The sequence below is a fragment of the Hyperolius riggenbachi genome, chromosome 7 (assembly GCF_040937935.1).
Source record: "Hyperolius riggenbachi isolate aHypRig1 chromosome 7, aHypRig1.pri, whole genome shotgun sequence".
NCBI lineage: Eukaryota > Metazoa > Chordata > Amphibia > Anura > Hyperoliidae > Hyperolius > Hyperolius riggenbachi.
Window position 1 is genome coordinate 262,441,935 of NC_090652.1, and position 18,194 is coordinate 262,460,128.

At 41.9% G+C, this 18,194-nt stretch overlaps 1 protein-coding gene across 1 annotated transcript in view; it reads left to right on the plus strand.

Moving 5' to 3' along the window:
- The first annotated feature begins 1,652 nt into the window (after positions 1–1,652).
- LOC137525001 (sodium channel protein type 2 subunit alpha-like) overlaps positions 1,653–18,194 on the plus strand; it is a 310,605-nt gene continuing 294,063 nt past the window's right edge. Inside the window, exon 1 of the mRNA XM_068245618.1 lies at positions 1,653–1,873. The gene's annotated coding sequence lies outside the window, so the exon portion shown is untranslated. The remainder of the gene's footprint in view (positions 1,874–18,194) is intronic.

The following is an 18,194-nucleotide window of genomic DNA, read 5'->3' on the forward strand; positions in this document are numbered from 1 at the left end:
GCCCTGGCCATGGGTTGGCTCTGCCATGCTGGAGGGAGTAGCAGGCAGGAAGGGGGGCAAGCGGCACAGCGGCGGGAAGGGGGGTCCCCTCTTCCCCGCTTCCCCTCCAACTAGTTTCTTTTAAAAAATCATTTTAAAATTAATGTATAAGCAAGCGGGGAACTTATTTCCTTGCGTTCCACCGCTCACCGTCAATACCTGCAATGCCGCCCTCTGTACTTCATTGGGCAGCATTGCAGGAAGTGATGGCGAGCGGTGGAACGCAAGGAAGTAAGTTCCCTGCTCGCCGCTTGCTTATACATTGTTTTTAAAATTATTTTTAAAAGAAACTAGCTGGAGGGGGAGCGGGGAAGGGGGGACCCAGGTAAGGAAGGGGGCTGATACCCCCTCCAGCATGGCAGCCCCCTCCACACCCATAGACAGGCCTGGGACACAGAAAATTGATCCGTTTCTGTGTCCAAATATGCCTGCGTAGAGAGAGATCTTTTTTTGCTTAGGTTTTCACTACCCCTCCGTGTATCCGAGGTCCGGGAAAATTCTGCAAATCCGGACCGTCCGGTTAGTTTTTCAAAACTAAACTGACTCTAAAGTTTATTCTCATCCTTTAAATTGATATATTACTAATTTTAAAATGTTAATATGAAGGAAAATGAACCAGGATAGAAAGGAACAGTGTGGTTTTAATTATAAAACAACATATTTTTCTTATGAACTCTTTATGGTATGATTGACTAGGGGTGTGGTTAGAGGTGTGTCAGGAGTGTGGCTTAAGTATCCCTCTTTCGCATCTCAAAAAGTTGGTTGGTATGGTTACACCCCTGGCTGGAGATCTGCGTTTTATGCAGTAAATAAGCACAACTGCTTGGAAAGTGGTTATATATATTTATATCTTTTTTGTTTTTGTTTTTGATGTACTCTTTAATTGCCCTATTTGTATTCTCTGTTCAGATTTCCCTCTTTTTGCCTAAGGCATTTGCCTAGTTTGCCTTTCAGGCGAAGCCAGCCTATCATCCCAGTCCCATCCTTCTGAACCTGCTCCCCAAAGGGAGAACAACCCTTGGTGACATCACCCATTCACAAAGCCAGTGCACACACTGTGCTGTGCCATCCCTCCCTCACACACACCATAATATTTGTGTTTAGCATTGTACTGTATAGTAAGGTGTCAGTTACCGTTCAATATACTCTTCCCTGCTGCTAAGCACCCTGCCTGCCATCCCCAGGCTTAATAATATATCTTAGTAAATGCAAATCGAACTTGGCACCACGCTTGACTGCATCACAAATGCATGCAGGACAGACATGATGGGACCAACCCCTCTGCATCCAGCAAAGGGGGCAGATCTCCAGCTATAAGCATCCTTATCCTTATGCAATCTACCCCCACTCCCCTGTTAGTAATACTGCTATTAAAACAGATACCTACACAGTCCCTTTCTTTGAAGTATTCACCATCACGATCTTAGTCATGCGGCAAAACCTTTGCAGAACAGGGGGGAGGAAAAAAATGAAAATTGAACAGTATTGTGATAGCTGCAGGCTGCACTTAGACGTTTCCCCAGCAGATGGCGCTGGTGTCCACGTTTGCTTTGCAGCCTCTGTATGCTTCTGTAAGCCTTTTCCTGCTATATATTAGCCACTGTAGAGTGATGCTCAGAGCAGGGAGCAAGGAGAAGAAAAGAAGAAGGGTTGCTTAGAAGCCTCACGGTCTTTTTTCAGTCATAATGGATTAAAGGGCAGATGCTTTGTCAGCTTTTGTGGCTTTAGGGATTTGCATCCTCCTGAGCAAGGAATCTCCTCCAGTTCCCTTCTGATTATTCTTGGTGCAGGTTCCCTCTACTGACAATGGTTTGCAGACTTTCTCCTCCATCAGGTAAGCCTGCAGCATCCCCCCCTAGCCTGCCTTGCTCAGCCTGCCTCTGATTAATGAATAACGTTTGCCCATTGCAGTGTTTTCTGCATTGGGTGCAGCACAGTGCAGAGCAAAGGCTGGAGACGTGATGGGGCAGAATTTGCAACGTTGCATGAACAGCTGTTTGCTTGATAGCTGACACATGATTTTTTTTTCTTCCCTGGCAAGGACCTATTTTCTGGCCACCTTGACTTAGTGGCCTAGGAGGGCAGATTTAATGGGAGGATGCTGCCCGGGAGGGGGGTCTGGGTTGAGGGATGCTGGGCAACTTCATGGTCCATATCTGAGCCACTTAGTAAGTTTTCATTATTCCCTTTGCATAGGTGGAGGTCATGTTCAGTGTATTCTGCGCAAAAATCAGGGATGTGTTTTCTTGACAGCCCCAGGACAGGGCAGGAGACACACAATGCAGAGACCTCAGATCTGTGCTGTACACAGCCAGTGCAGCACACCTTACATAGGAGTCATTGATCCTGTATTATCTATTGGAATGCAGAGGCAAGCTACAGTAGAGAAGCGGTGTATGTACTAATAATATCAAAGTCAAAAGCGGATGAAGAATTCAGTCTGCTTCACTGGTGATCAGCACCTGCATTAGTATTCTGCTTCACTGTGTTCTGGGCTATGTGATTAAATTTAGTCATTGTAATGTGGTCTGCAGTGGCAACTCAGACATCTGTTGTAAATGGTTCAATCGCATTTTAAATAATGTCGATGGTGGGTCAGTTCCCAGATTTAATTTAGGCGACTCTGATGGTCACCTGCTACCTAGTCTGCATTATAAGTGAATTTAGCCATTCTGCAAGGACAACTTTGACATCTGTTTTAAATACCTTTTAGTTTCATTTTGTATTTTTTTTCTATATCTTTATTTATATATTTTTTTAATAACAGCAGGGGTTAATGATATGTCAATGAGGCCTTTTTTTACATTCAAAAATGCAGCACTACATTTGTGTTAATTAATTATTCTCTTTGTGTTTTGTCTGTCTCTGTAGTTGATTAAAAAATTAGGAAAACATGTCAATGGCAAAGTTTACACATAATGAAGGTGTTTTTTTTTTTTTAAATGTAAAACCCCCAAAAAGGGGTTTTGCATAGGCTGTGTCTAGCATTGTAATGTGGTCTGGCGTACTCAAATTCCTGCAGTGGCAATCATCACTTAACAGAAGGAAAAAAAATATATAGTTTCACAAACATAAACTGCCAAAGGAAGTGAAAAATAAATACACTGGCTAATGTGGCTAATTTGTTGATATGATGATGAGTGTAGGTTGTATACATCTTTATATCCACACATAAAAAAATTCATTTGAGCCTTTTTCTTTTTTTTTTCCACCCCCACTGTGGCTTACCTAAGCAGAGGTGGATTGAAACAGCTCGCCGAGCTGCGGTCCATTAACGTGTCTTGTTAATGCCTCGAGTGTCAACATGTTTTCGTACCATTAGATGGCACTGTGCGGTCTCCCAAACTCAGAAAATGCTGCATATTGAAGCTAACCTAGCATCATTGATCTCTTTTGCGCATTTTCCAAAATATAGGGGGCTGCCGTCTGTCTGCCAATATAGGGGTCAGCCCAAATGATATTCCATGCCAAGATCGGCCCCCGTAGCTCACAAGCGGGGGGGCCTGCCGTTTATATGGCCGGTGGGTTTCGAAGCAGAGTATATGGCAATGCTAAAGATTTGTCTTTCATTTTTTCTCCTTCAAGAAAAAATAAAAATAGGTTCATCTCGCAAGTGTTTCACTTTATTATTTTTATAGTAATTTTTTTTCTTTGAGGTCTTTTTGTTTTGTTTTGTTTTTTATCCAGTCTGTTTAGCGCTGTGTTTATTTTAAGATGAAGCGATGAGAATATCCTTGCTCTCAATCATTGATCTGTGCCTCTGCATCTGGGCCTTCCTCTAGATTAGAGCATCTCCAAAAGGGCCTGGCTGTTTTGTTTTGCAGCATCAAAGGGTGTCTTTATATATGGGATCTTTTCATTATCTTATGGAACAAAAGCAAGCTGCTGTTAGCTGTACGAAAGATAAATAGTTGTTCAGTGATTTATTTTTTTAACCCCCCACCCTCCTCCCTTTTTTTTTTTTTTTTTGCAGTTGTCTACATTATCCATTTCACCTGACTCATCATAACTTGGTCACTTCCTTTGAAATGGTCATTAATTATACAACAGTTCCTGTCAGCATCCTTTAGCATGACATGAGGTCTGGGCAAGGTTTGCGCTCTGTGGCTTTTAATGTAGATAGCATAAGCATATGGAAAGCCATTTGGATATTGACCTTGCTGCGTTGACGTAGTATGCAAGCGATGAGGAAGGGCTGCAATATTTTGTGGAATTGGTTAATAAATCCTGACGTGCGTTAAAATGAATTATTTATTGGTGTTTTTTTTTTTTTTTTTTAAATAGAATGCTTTGCATGCTAATTGGTGTCACACGACTTGTTCCAGTCAATCGTAGGTGAGATTGTGCTCTTGTGTATGGTCTCCAGGCAGGAGATGCAGGGAGGTATCAGGCTGGCAAACAGGGATGGGCCTTGAGCTTAGTCTTCAGAAATTGGGTGGGATAACTTAGAGATACAAACTAATATATTAGAAAGAATAGACATGCAATGATGCAATTATTTGTAAACAAACAGTAAAAAAGGACATAGAAAATTCTCCTTTCATTTATCAAACTCATTTCACTCCAGCTTAATTTACAAAAATTTGAAAGAGCACAGTTAGCAATAAAAGGACAGCTAATGCGAAAAGTTGTAAAATTTAAAATACATATACATAAAAAAGAGTGAATTTTTTTCCACAGTAAAGTGCATTATAAATTACCCTTTTCCTATGTTGCTGTCACTTACAATAGGCAATGAAAATCTGACAGGTTTTGGACTAGTCTATCGTCTCGCGGGGGATTTTCAGGTATGTATTTATTTACAAAAGCACGCACTGCTTTTGTAAACAAACAGTATGCAAGCGGTTAGGGAAATTGGGGGTCAGCATCTTTGTGTAGGTCTTTTCTAGGGCGTATCTATGTGAAGAATAAAGGAATTTCCGAGACTCCCCCATGAGGAGGTGGCCTAGTCCAAAACCAGTCAGGTCAGCATTTCCGCTGGATTTACGTGTGTTGATATAATAAAAAATAAATAAAACAAAAACAACGATTGAAGCTGTATAGATCTAGGATACATTTCTCTTTAAAAACATTTTTGTGATTACTTTAAGTGACAGTTTACCCCTCCAGTATTGTACAGATGTAGTAGTGGATATGGTCAGCAAGATGCAAATAATTCTGAGCTGATACAAATTTAAGTAAATGTATGCAGCTGCTGTGTTTTCATCCTTTGCAAGCTGCATACGTTTGCATAAAATTCGTATTAGCTTGGATTTAATTGCATCTTCTTGACCATCCCCACTGCTGAGCAAGAGGGACAGGGGGTGGCTGAGATTGTCAGAGGAGAGGATTGCCTCCGATATTAGAGTAGCACTAGTACACATGTTAAGTATTTACCTGAAAAGACTACAATCAATTGTGTTGAGTGACAACAATCTGGTGTGTGTACAAAACTTTAGGCAGCTGCATTGAGGATGCTGTCATTTGGGGAGAAGCAATAATACACAAAGCCTGTAGGCCTCAATTCTTGTAAACTGAGAATTCTTAAACTTTGGTTCCCTGCAGAGATCTGATGGGGGTTTGGGCCTGTGTTGGCCGTACATAACCCTAGCTTCTAAGTACAGTCTGATCTGCAGTGTGATCTTCGTTGGTAAACACAGCCGAGCCAGTGTTAGTTGGGTTTCTTTATTATTTTGCCTGTGTATTACCAGCCAAAAAGTGAAATCTTTCAGCAGACCAGACAGTATTGATGTATAACATGTAAAATGTACATATGCTAATCTTAGCAATACCGCAACAAGTTCTGTAGTAATAACCTCCTGGGCTCCTTCTTATCTCATCTGCAGTCGTTTTCTAAAAAAGGTATAGCTGTAAGATCTTATAGCACAGACCACTGGCCTGACTTGGTGATCAGGTTGGGAGAGGGGAGAAGGAGTTGCAATGCAAATACTGTAAGTGAGGAGGAAAATGTCTCTGGCTCCATGAAGGATGTACTCGGCGATGATGCCAGAAAAGTGCTGCTTTCAGATACAGATAAGCTGCCTTGCTTTTTGTATATGTTCTGTAAAGGATTTATAGGTTATTTAAAAATCCTTAGATGGGTAGGAGTAATATTAGGTTTCTCCACCTATAGTTCTAAACAAGATGCTTGTGAAGACAGAAACACAGGATACAAGTGAGAGTTGTAGTATTGCTGCTACTGCCAACCAGCTGTACTGGAATTGCTGATTTTCATAAGGAATACATTGGACTTATTAGCACTTGTTCAATTCACTTTTTCTCATATGAGATAACCTTCTATTGTCTGTTTAAAATAATTTCTCAGCAGTCGGCACCAGACTTTATTTTCTTCCTTTTTTTCCCCTTATTTTCTTCTTTTCCTCCAAAATTCCTCAGATTTGTATAACCACACGCTGTAACACAATTAAATACCTGAATATTAACATATCAAGATCGTGACTTTTCTAGACCTGTATTGCTTTTAATCGTACATAATTGATATGGACATATACGTTGTCATTGACTGATGCTGATGAATGATATTGGATGATATAAACCTATATTGCTCTGGACAATCTGTGCTTTCTCTGTATGTTACATTTTTCTCTGTTTTATTCAAAAATAAAATGTAACTGTTTAAAAAAAAGTATTTTATTGGCATGTATTAAAAAAGGTGCCTGGAAAAAAAGGGTACAGGGGATTGCCGCTCTCAAAATATTGCTAAAATTAGCCATATTCTACTACTAGATTTTGGTAGTAAAATATTGATAATATTTGCCGATATTTTACTATGGCTAAACCTAGCCCTACTCTCACACAGGACCCTTCCCTGGTGGTGCCTAACCCTTAAACCCCCCTTGGTGGTGCCTAACCCTAAGACACTTCCCCTGGTGGTGCCTAACCCTTAAACCCCCCTTGGTGGTGCCTAGCCCTAAAACCTTCCCCTGGTGGTGCCTAACCCTTAAACCCACCTTAGTGGTGCCTAACCTTAAGACCCTTCCCCTGGTGGTGCCTAGCCCTTAAACCCCCTTGGTGGTGCCTAATCCTAAAATCCTTCCCCTGGTGGTGCCTAACCCTTAAATCCCCTTGGTGGTGCCTAGCCCTAAGACCCTTCCCCTGGTGGTGCCTAACCCTTAAACCCCTCTTGATGGTGCCTAGCCCTAAAACCTTTCCCTTGTTGGTGCCTAACCATTAAACCCCCCTTGGTGGTGCCTAACCCTAAGACCCTTCCCCTAGTGGTGCCTAACCATTAAACCCCCCTTGGTGGTGCCTAACTCTAAGACCCTTCCCCTGTCGGTGCCTTACCCTTAAACCCCCTTGGTGGTGCTTAATCCTAAGACCCTTCCTCTGGTGGTGCCTAAATCTAACCCACCCTGGTAGCATTCAGTTATGTACGTTTCAAGAACTCAAACCTGGCATAAGCTCAAAATAACCTGTACTGATAACTAGGGATGCATTTCTGGAAACGCCACAAAGGCCTGGGCCTAGGGCAGCTGAACATGAAGGAGAGGTAGCACATATGGAAGAGTAGGATGAAAATGAAAAGGGGAGGCTACAATAGGGGAGCAACATATGGAAGAGGGGAGATGCTGCTCTCAACAGAACTGTAAGTGAAAGAGAAGGGCTGCTGTACATGGATGTTACAGATAAAAAAGGGCTGAACATGGAATAGTAAGGGGGCTGCTCAACAAGCAAGGAGTCACAAGAAAGTTGGCCTAGGACCGAGAAATATATGATTCCAACCTTGCCGTGAACTGTGCAGAAAGTCTTCATCTTGTATTTATCATTCAGTGTTAACATATGCTTAAGAAAAGCACGGCTGTAGCAAACACCATGATTTTCAACGTTCAGTAGGAATTCTGCATACTGTTTGATCTATGTACCATATATATTCGAATACAAGTCGACCTCATGTATAAGTCGACCCCAATATTCAACCCTCTTAAGCTGGAATTTTTTATTGACTCAAGTATAAGTCTACCCAGCAAAGTTAATGGCTGCACTTGCAGACCAGGAGGGGTTAATGACTGCACTGCATACAGTATTACAGCCATTAAGCACTCCTGTCTCCTAAGTGCAGCCAAGAACTCCTCCAGGCCCCCAAGTGCAGCCATTTTTCACTCCCCTTCCTGTAGCCCAGCAACCCCCCCCCCTTTTTGCAGCCCAGTATTTTCCCCCTTTCCTTGTTAATTGTTGTGGCCAGCACATTCGGACCTGTGTCTTCCTGGCATTTCCTTTATTTAAAGTATCACTTACCACTGGGTAAATTGCTGCAAATGGGAATGTCACTATTAGTACACACATTACTCAGTGTGCTCAGTGTTGCCTGTAACTCGTGTATAAGTCGACCCCTATAATTTTATGAAGTGAATCAGACCTAAATTTCTAGACTTATACTCAAGTATATACAATAAGTCCCTTTGAAACAAAACCCTGGAGGAAAGTTGACAACGTCCATTCCACTTTTGTTGTAAAAAAACACTGCTTTGCATTTGGTTCCATACATGACAAATATTCATGTCAAAGATGGCAAGATTCAGTTTGGTGACTTTTGTATGTACCTGGAAAACACACAGGCCCATATGCAATTAACTTTTTCTCCTGATTTTTCACCTAGGTGATATTTTAACATCTTGTCAATAAAGTGCATTTTAAACCACCAAAAAGTGAGAAAATACTCCAATAATTTTGACAGTACGTTTTCATTTACTTTTTGGTACTTTTTTAAATTGCAAAGTGCTGAAAAGATATTTTAAAAACAAGTTGAAAAAGTATCTCCTAGGAGAAATCTCAGGTGAAAAAGTTAATTGCATATGGGCCCTTGTCATAATATGCCTTTTAAGTCACCAGCAAGCAAGAAAATACTCAAAATTATTTTGATAGTACTTTGTCACAAACTTTTAGATACTTTTTCAATTGTAAAATGCTTAAAAGTTATTTTAAAGAGAATATGAACATTGGCCCATATACAATTCACTTTTTCGCCTGAGTTTTAGCCCAGGTGATATTTTCACACTCTGTTATAAAATCCCTTTTAAGCCACCAGCAAGCAAGAAAACACTCAACATTATTTGGATAGTACTTTTTCACCTACTTTTTGGTACTTTTTAGATTACAAAATGCTCAAAAGTTATTTTAAAAAGAAGCTGAAAAATTATCACCTAGGAGAAAACTCAGGTAAAAAAGTGAACTGCGTATGGGCCATTGGTCCATAAACAATTCACTTTTTTTCCTGAGTTTTCTCATATATGTTTTTTTTTCACATCTTGTCATAAAATGCGTTTTAAACTACCAGCAAGCAAGAAAATACTCAAAATAATTTTGAGAATACTTTTTCATTAACTTTTGGGTAATTTTTCTATTGTAAAATGCTGAAAAGTTATTTTAAAAAGAAAATGAAAACTATCTCCCAGGAGATAACTCAGGAGAAAAAGTTAATTGCGTATCGGCCATTGGCCTATATGCAATTCACTTTTTCTCCCGAGTTTTTTCCTAGGAGATAATTTTTCATCTTTAATTTACATCAACTTTTTAGAATTTTGCAATGGAAAAAGTACCACAAAGTAGGTGAAAAGTACTGTCCAAATTATTTTGAGTGTTTATTTGCTTGCTGGTGGTGTAAAAGGCATTTTATCTACAAGTTATAAAAAATATCACCTAGGAGAAAAGTGAATTGCATATGGCCCATTATCTCCTAGGATTTCTCCTAGGTAATATTTTCACATCTTATCAATAAAATACTATATAAACCACCAGCTAGCAAGAAAATACTCAGAATAATTTAGTACTTTTTTCACTTACTTTTTGGTACCTTTTCAATTAAAATAACTTTTAAGCATTTTGCTAAGAGAAGATGAAAAATGTTCTCCTAGGAAAAATAGTGAATTGGTGAATTGCATATGGGCTATAGGCCCTGGTTTAATTCACGGGCCCATATGCAATTCACTTTTTCACCTGAGTTTTCTCCAAGGAGATAATTTTTCATCTTCAAATTAAAACAACTTTCCTACACTTTTCAACTAAAAAAGCACCAAAAAGTAAATGAAAAAGTACTATGAAAATTATTTAGAGCATTTTCTTGCTTTCTGACGGCTTAAAATGCTTTTTATTAACAAATGTAAAAATATCACCCAGGAGAAAACTTAGGAGAAAAACTGAATTGCATATGGGCCACATTTTCTACTAAGTTTACTCCAAGGAGATCATTTTTCGTCTTCTGTTAAAACTTTTCACCACTCTTCAATTGAAAAAGTAAGAAAAGCTATGAGTACTGTCAAAATGGTTTGGATCACTTTCTTACTTGCTGGTGGCAAAAAAAAAATAAAAAAAAAAATATATATATATATATATATATATATATATATATATATATATATATATATATATATTTTTTTTTTTTAAAGTTTAAAAATATAACATGGGAGAAATTTTAGGAGAAAAATTGAATTGAATAAGGGACATTCAATTACACCTGAAGTTAGAGTGATATGAAGGCTGCCATATTTACATCCTTTAATGCAATTTGCCTGGCTGTCCTGCTGATCTCTGCCTCTAATACCTTTAGCCATAGACTCTGAACAAGCATATAGATCAGATGTTTTTGACAGTAGTGTGACTGGAATAGCCACATGGTTGTTTCAGGTGTGCGATTTAAACCCTACTGATGCATTAAAGATCAGTAGGGCAGCCAGGCAACTAGTTTTGCTTAAAAGAAATAAATATAGCAGCCTCCATATCCCTCATACTTCGTGTTTCCTTAGCCTCTTAGTTAACCCCCTTTACTTGCAAAACCTCCTTCCTGTTGTCTAATCCCAAACTCTTTACCCTAAACATTACAACTAACCTCCTTCTACATTATCCCAAACCCCTTTAAACTGGTGGTGACTATATACAACTGATAAACCTAACCAATAGTCACCTTTCCTCCGTCACCTTCGCTCCTGGCAGTGAATCCAAGCTCTTTGTGCCATTATAATATTATCTTGCACTAAAGCTATACTGTACAATTGCTGATTACCGTGCCCAAATTAACTGGAGAGTCCTAACTGGTACTTCAGGTATATAGATGACTATCTGCATACAAAATAACCACACTCTTGACCAGAAAACCCTTGGCCCTGATCCTAAATCCCTAGGTGCTAGCATTGGCTATGTTATAGTCAAGTGCTGGTATCCATATTAACCGGGCCAGAGTTAACTCATCTAGTACACTTAACCTAAAGCCCAATCTACACGATACGATTCTTTGTACGATTTGATTATGATTCTGTTTACGATTCGATTAAATCCGACTTGTCCGATCAGGATTCGTTTCGATTCAGTTCGATTTGTAATTGCAAAACAATGGCAAATCGAATTTTATCGAATCCCAATCGGACATGTCGGATTTAATCGAATTGTAAATAGAATCGTAATCGAATCGTACAAAGAATCGTATCGTGTAGATGGGGCTTAAAACTAACCTAAATATACACACAATGCCAGGGCCTTTCTAGTATCTACCAGAATAGCATCTTCTTTACCTTGGAAATTAACTAGAAGCAAAGGTATTGGCTTATTTTTACCATACCATAGAAGTTGGCAACCACCTCTCATGTTATAGAACCCATACAGCGTGGGCAGTGATTTTTACAGTTAGTTATGTGAAGTGATTATGTATTATACATCATTTCCAAGAGAAGAGACCCAGCTCTTTATTTTTAAAGCATCAAAAGCATTAAAAAGGGCAAACCTATGCGACATTTCGAGAGGAGCCTTCTCTCTTTATCAAGCCGACAAGCCCTCTGGATACAACTTCAAACGGCTTTAAATAGTAGTTGGTCCACTAAGGAGCCAATCAAAATGGTCTGGACTCCCTGTCGTCAGCCAATCATGCTAGGTTTCTAAATGTAAACCCTCCCATCTAGTGGAGGACCTGATGGGGAACTGCATCTATTTTTGTGCTACAATCACTTAAAAATGTATTATATATAATGTAGTATTATGTACTATATACAGTTTAGAGCAAGGCTAGATTTCTTTTCCGCCCCTAGGCCAACTTTCTTTTGGCTCCCCTTCCTTGTGCAGCAACAATATTCCATTCCATATGCAGCTTCCTCTTCCACTTGTAATAGCACTGGAAAGCAGCCCCTCTCCTAAATGTACAGCTCATTTGGCAATGGGCAGCAGCTCACTTTTTCCATGTCTTGCTCCCTGTCTGAAGCCTCCTCTTTCCACTCACTGCCTTCTTTTCTATATGCTGCAACCTCTCTTCCATGTTTAGCCGCCCCCCTGGACAGCAGCTATCAGAGTCCTGGGCCTTTTTGGCCTTTCCAGAAATACGGCACTGATTTAGAGCTTATGGCGTCTTAAAAACATCTTTCAGTGAAGCTGAAAAGATGATGTGATAACTCAAGGAAATATACAGCATTGAAGAGAAATGTAAATAATTCCATGTGTTACAGATACACAACTAACATTAAATGTTGTGACCCCCTTCCACCTTATTCCCTTATCTAACATAAAGTAGCCCCTCCCCCCTTCAAAAACCCATCTTAAATTTCCAGGAGGACTTTACAGGGGCGGGGCTTCTGAGTGAGCCACTGCATTATCACAGTAGCCTGGCTTCCTGCTATGACATCTGGATAGTGGGTGTGGCACTTGCACTACTTACCGCCTCCCTTCTCCACTGATTGGATAGAAAGGCGTGTCACTTACCTAACTCTTTATATTGCAAATGATTAACAAGCGAACCTTATTTCAACTTATTTTATTTGTTTTTTATGTACTTGACAAGAAATGAATCCTACAGCGTTTCTAACATGTAAAGTGTGTTATACTGTATCATCAGTTTATTTCTGCAGAGGCTGTACATGAGCCAGGCTCCCTTTTTCTGCGGTTATTTATTTTTATTATTCTGCAAGACTGTACTCCAAATTGTTGCTATGGTTGCAAAAAAGGAGTACTATGAAATTACTGTCAATATTGAAAGTTCTAAGCTGACTGCAACTTGAACTTGTGGCCCCTGCCCATTTTGTTATAGGTCTCTAGCTATGCCTTGGACAGAGCCAGGACAAGGTCCTCCAGCACCCAAGGCTGAGACACCCCTCCATCCCTCCCACCCCAGCCATCACACACTGATTGCTATTAGACTAAAGCCGCATCTACACACGTAGATGCGGCCGCGATGCTCCTTATGAATCGAGCCGCTGATGCAGCTCGATTGATAAGATCCAACAGGACGGATCTTGCTTCCGCCGATTCACTGCTCGCTCCCCGCGAGGGGACAATGGGAGGGAATCGAGCGGAAGATAAGCGGCGCCGGCGGGGACGAGCGGGGAATCGTATGCGGCGCACGCGTGGCGAGCGGTGACGCGGCGGGCACGCGCGGGTACGCGGAAGAGTCGAGCCGCCGGATCGCAGCCTCATCTACGCGTTTAGATGAGGCTTAAGAGGCGCCCCAGGGCCCCAACCCCCTAAACACCTTAATCTCTAGTTATCTGGCTTGCAGTCACTGCCATGTATCCCCTTTTCTTATTTCTCTGTACTGTAAACACACATAGCTGAACGATAGATGAGTGAGTTGTGCTTCCTCTTCTACACTGTGCCCTGAGGCTGGAGCCTCTGTCGCCTCGGCCCTGGCCTTGGATAATCATCCCTAAATATTTATTTGCGACAAGAGTCTTTCAGGTGGCTGGATAGTGTAATGGTTAAGGGCTCCGCCTCTGACACTGGAGACCTGGGTTTGAATCTCGGCTCTGCCTGTTCTGTAAGCCAGCACCTATTCAGTAGGAGACCTTGTGCTCCCTAACACTGCTACTGCCTATACAGCGCGTCCTAGTGGCTGCAGCTCTGGTGCTTTGAGTCTGCCAGGAGAAAAGTGCAATATAAATGTTCTGTGTTTTAAATGTTGATCTATTGCATCAATCCCTAATGCATATAGTATTAGTTCTGTCTAAAAGTGCGTACACACCTATGTCTGATGTCACTCATTAGGCAACATTGCTGTTCTGCTGCTAAACACACATGAAGTCAGCTGTATAGCTGACAACACACTCTGTTGCTATGTGGGGGAGGAGCTATGTGTGGGAGGGCGGAGAGCTGATGGAGTGGCACATGTGTGGTGTTGTGTGGCATTATGTGGTGGGCAGGGGCGGCGTGCACAATGGGATCAGCTGTCACTCAACCAAGGTGATCACTTGCAGGGGGCGGTCAGGGGTTACTGTACACATGCCTGATTATCGGCTGAGGTGGTCTTTATCAGCTGCCTCAGCTGACTTTTATCATGCGTGTGTATGTATTTTTATATAGAGGTCTAAAACTGTGCTGTGTGTTTTGCATTAAAAGGTACCTGAAGTGACATGTGACATAATGAGACAACCATGTATTTACATTTCCAAGCCTACATAGAACTAAGTTGTGTTTGTTTTGTTTTTGTTTTTTTTCACACTGCAAGGGTTAAAAAGTCAGGTTAAAGGACAACTGAAGCGAGAGGCATATGAAGGCTGCCATATTTATTTCATTTTAAGCAATATTAGTTGCCTGGCTATCCTGATGATGCTCTTCCTCTAATACTTTTAGCCACAGACCCTGAACAAGCATTCAGCATATTAGGCGTTTCTGACATTATTGACAGATCTGACAAGATTATTTGCATGCTAGTTTCTGGTGTGATTCAGACATAACTGCAGCCACATAGTTTAGCAGGGCAGCCAGGTAACTAGTATTGTTTAAAAGAAATAAATATGACAGCCTCCATATTCTTCTCACTTCAGTTGTCCTTAAAGCACAACTCTCACTGGTAACTACAGTAATTACAAGCCATAACTCTTGCATGGCATAGAAGAGCTTCTGAGTGCAGGGGAATAGATAAAAAGGTCAATTATTCAAGATGGAACTGTGGGAAATTTAAAGGGGAACTGAAGAGAGAGGTATATGGAGGCTGCCATGTTTATTTCCTTTTAAGCAATACCAGTTGCCTGGCAGCCCTGCTGGTCTATTTCTCTGCAGTAGTATCTGAATAACACCAGAAACAAGCATGCAGCTAGTCTTGTCAGATCTGACTTTAAAGTCTGAAACACCTGATCTGCTGCATGCTTGTTCAGGGGCTATGGCTAATAGTATTAGAGGCAGAGGATCAGCAGGTCTGCCAGGCAACTGGTATTTTTTAAAAGGAAATAAACATGGCAGCCTCCATATACCTCTCTCTTCAGTTTCCCTTTAAAGGATACATCTGGGAATTCTAAAACAATATCAGATTTACTTTCCTCCTCTAGCCCTTGGAAGCCTATGTATCCTTTGGCGCAGTTCCGCACCAAGCCTGTTTCCCGGGGTCCTCTCCATAGCAGCCACCGCCCTGGCTAGGTCAGTGGCCTCTGCTCGTGCACAGGCGCCGCTGCTCGCAGTCGTGCGTCCATGGCGGGGAGCGTCCTGCGCAGAACACTCCTGGCTACGGGAGCACAACCACAAGCGGCATGGCCTCATACATGCGCAGAGGCTACTGACCTGCCTGGGTCAGCAGCTGCTATGGAGGGGACCCCTGGAGACCAGCTTGGAGCGGAGCTGTGGCAAGGGACACATAGGCTTCCAGGGGCTGGAGGAAGCCCCAGGAAAGGAAATCTGAATTTTTTTTAGAATTTCCAGATGTATCCTTTAGGCTACTTTCTTCCCACCAAGACGTTGCATTTTAGGGGACGTTAAGGTCGCATAACGTGCCCCTAACGCAACACATGGTTGTGTTGAAGTTGGACGTCAGACTGAGCCGCGTTATGCAGCTCTCAAAGCAGCCACTCCAGGTTAGTGATAGGAGGTCCGGATCTTTGAACCGAACCATTTGAATCATTTTACTAGGGAAGCAGACTGGGGGTGAAATGACTAGCAGGACAGGACTTTCCCTGCACTGTACATTCTGTATGTTCCTGTTTCTTCCAGACAGACATCCGCTGTGAACCGAATCTTTCATTGTGATGATCCGGATGATTCGACTCACAAAAAAGATCCGGATCAAATGAACAATTCGTTCATGATCCGGACAACACTATAGTCCCACCACGAGTCACCACAGTGCAGTGAATAATAATTAGCCATATGGCTAGTCACTGAGCATGTGTAAACAATCTAACCCAGCTCTATGGGGTATAATCTACAGTATGCTGCACTTTCATTTAACGTGCAGCGTTATACCCTAACGCAATGGGCCTGATTCACAAAGCGGTGATAACTCAGTTATCACGCCTAAAAGACTTTAGGCGTGATAACCTTTGCACCGCTGAGTTAGCACCGCTTTGTGCTCCTTTATCGCGCGCAAAGTCCAGCGCGCAAAGTTTTGCGCATGCAATCACGCAACTCCGCGCGCAGCGCCCATAGGGTTTAATGGGCGCATTGCGCGCACTGCACTGTGCGCCGAGCGGTTGCGCGTGGAAAATTCGCGCGAGTTTCTTCTTATCATGCCTAAACTGAGTTTAGGCGTGATAAAGGGCTTTTCACTGGCGTGTAAACACTTTGCACCGCTTTGTGAATCAGGCCCAATGTGTGCACTGTGAACAGCACATTGATTTTACAGTGCTGTGAGTTAGGCTGTGTTACTGGCTGCTGCAACGTGGGACTTTAACTTCCCACTGCGAAACCAGCCTTAAAGACTGTGCCATTCAAGTCAGACAATAAAACATTCAATTTACAATTTCAGCTTTTAAACACAAAATAAAACTGTGGAATTCTAGGAAAGCTCTAGTTAGTAGTAGGGCTATGGATACAATTGTTTATCTATTTCGGTTTATTTTCATTCAGGTTTGCTTTAAGGCTTTGTGAACAATAGCCGTGAAGCAAGCGACGTGGTATATTTTAGTCCTAAAGGACTAAAGGACAAATAAAATTGGCATGAGCTTAGTACCACCCAGCTTCAGCCCTGATGTCAGCTAATGCCGGCAGATTCGTGCTGACTAGTGTAAAATCTTGGAACTGAGCCGTGTAGATGATGGGGGAAGGGGGCTGTGAAAAGGAACATATCTGTGTTGTTTTCCACTCGCTCTACAAACAGGGGACAGGTACACCCTACAGTAAATGTCTTTCCATAATGAGCAAGCATAATGCACCTCTCCCATCATGCAGCACAAAGAGGGCCACATAACATAGCACAGTAGTGCTTTGCTGGCAATGACCCACAAACCCAATCCTACCGACACCAGTTCTGTACTTGAGGGGACATTATTGTGAATTTTATTTTACCGTAAAACGGTTGTTTATATTTTTAGATGAAATCTTGGAGTGAGAGCAGTACAGAAACTACCATAGTGTTATCATGGTTTTTTTTAATACAATTTTTCTGCTATTTATACAGGTCTCTTGGCCTCAATTTAATTGGACTCCCCCACCTGCAGCAAACATGTAGCAATCTGAGTCAGACTGAGTCAGGATATCTGATCTGCATATCTTTTCTGTGACTCAGAGGGACTCTTTTGGAGGGACAGTCCCTCTTTCGGAACCAAATCCCTCTGTCCTGCTCTCTTGCTCATTTGTCCCTTTTTCACGACTGATGTACAGATCTATGTAAATATATGTATTTTTCTACTGAAAAATGTGTTTCATTGACTCTATTCCCATCCTTTAAATGTATATATTTCTTTTCATATGTTAATATGAAGGAAAATGAACCAGGATAGAAATAACCAGTGTGGTTTGAATTAAAAAAAACAACATGTTTTTCTCATGAAATCTTTATGGTATGCGACTAGGGGTGTGGCGGGGGCGTGACTAGGTATGTGACAGGGGCATGACTTAAAGAGAACCTGAGGCGGGGTTCTGAGAATAAAATCCACATACAGAGGCTGGGTCTGTCTATAGAACCCAACCTCTGTTGCTATTTAGATCACCCCTAAGCCCCCCCCCCCCCTGCGCTCTGCAATCCCCCCATAAATACCAGCCGCGCTGCTGACACCGAGTTGTCAGAGGCTGTGTTTTCCTTTATAACGTCAGTCTCCGCTCTCCCCCGCCTCCTGCATCGCTCTGGTCCCCGCCCACGTCCCTTCCCTCCCCGCTGATTGGAGGCAAGGGACGTGGACGGGAACCGGAGCTCTGCAGGAGGCGGGGGAGAGCGGAGACTGAGGTTACAAAGGTAAAAACAGCCCGCGCAGAGTGGCTGTGATTTATGAGGTCTCCCTGAACGCAGGGGGGATTTAGGGGCGATCTAAATAACAACAGAG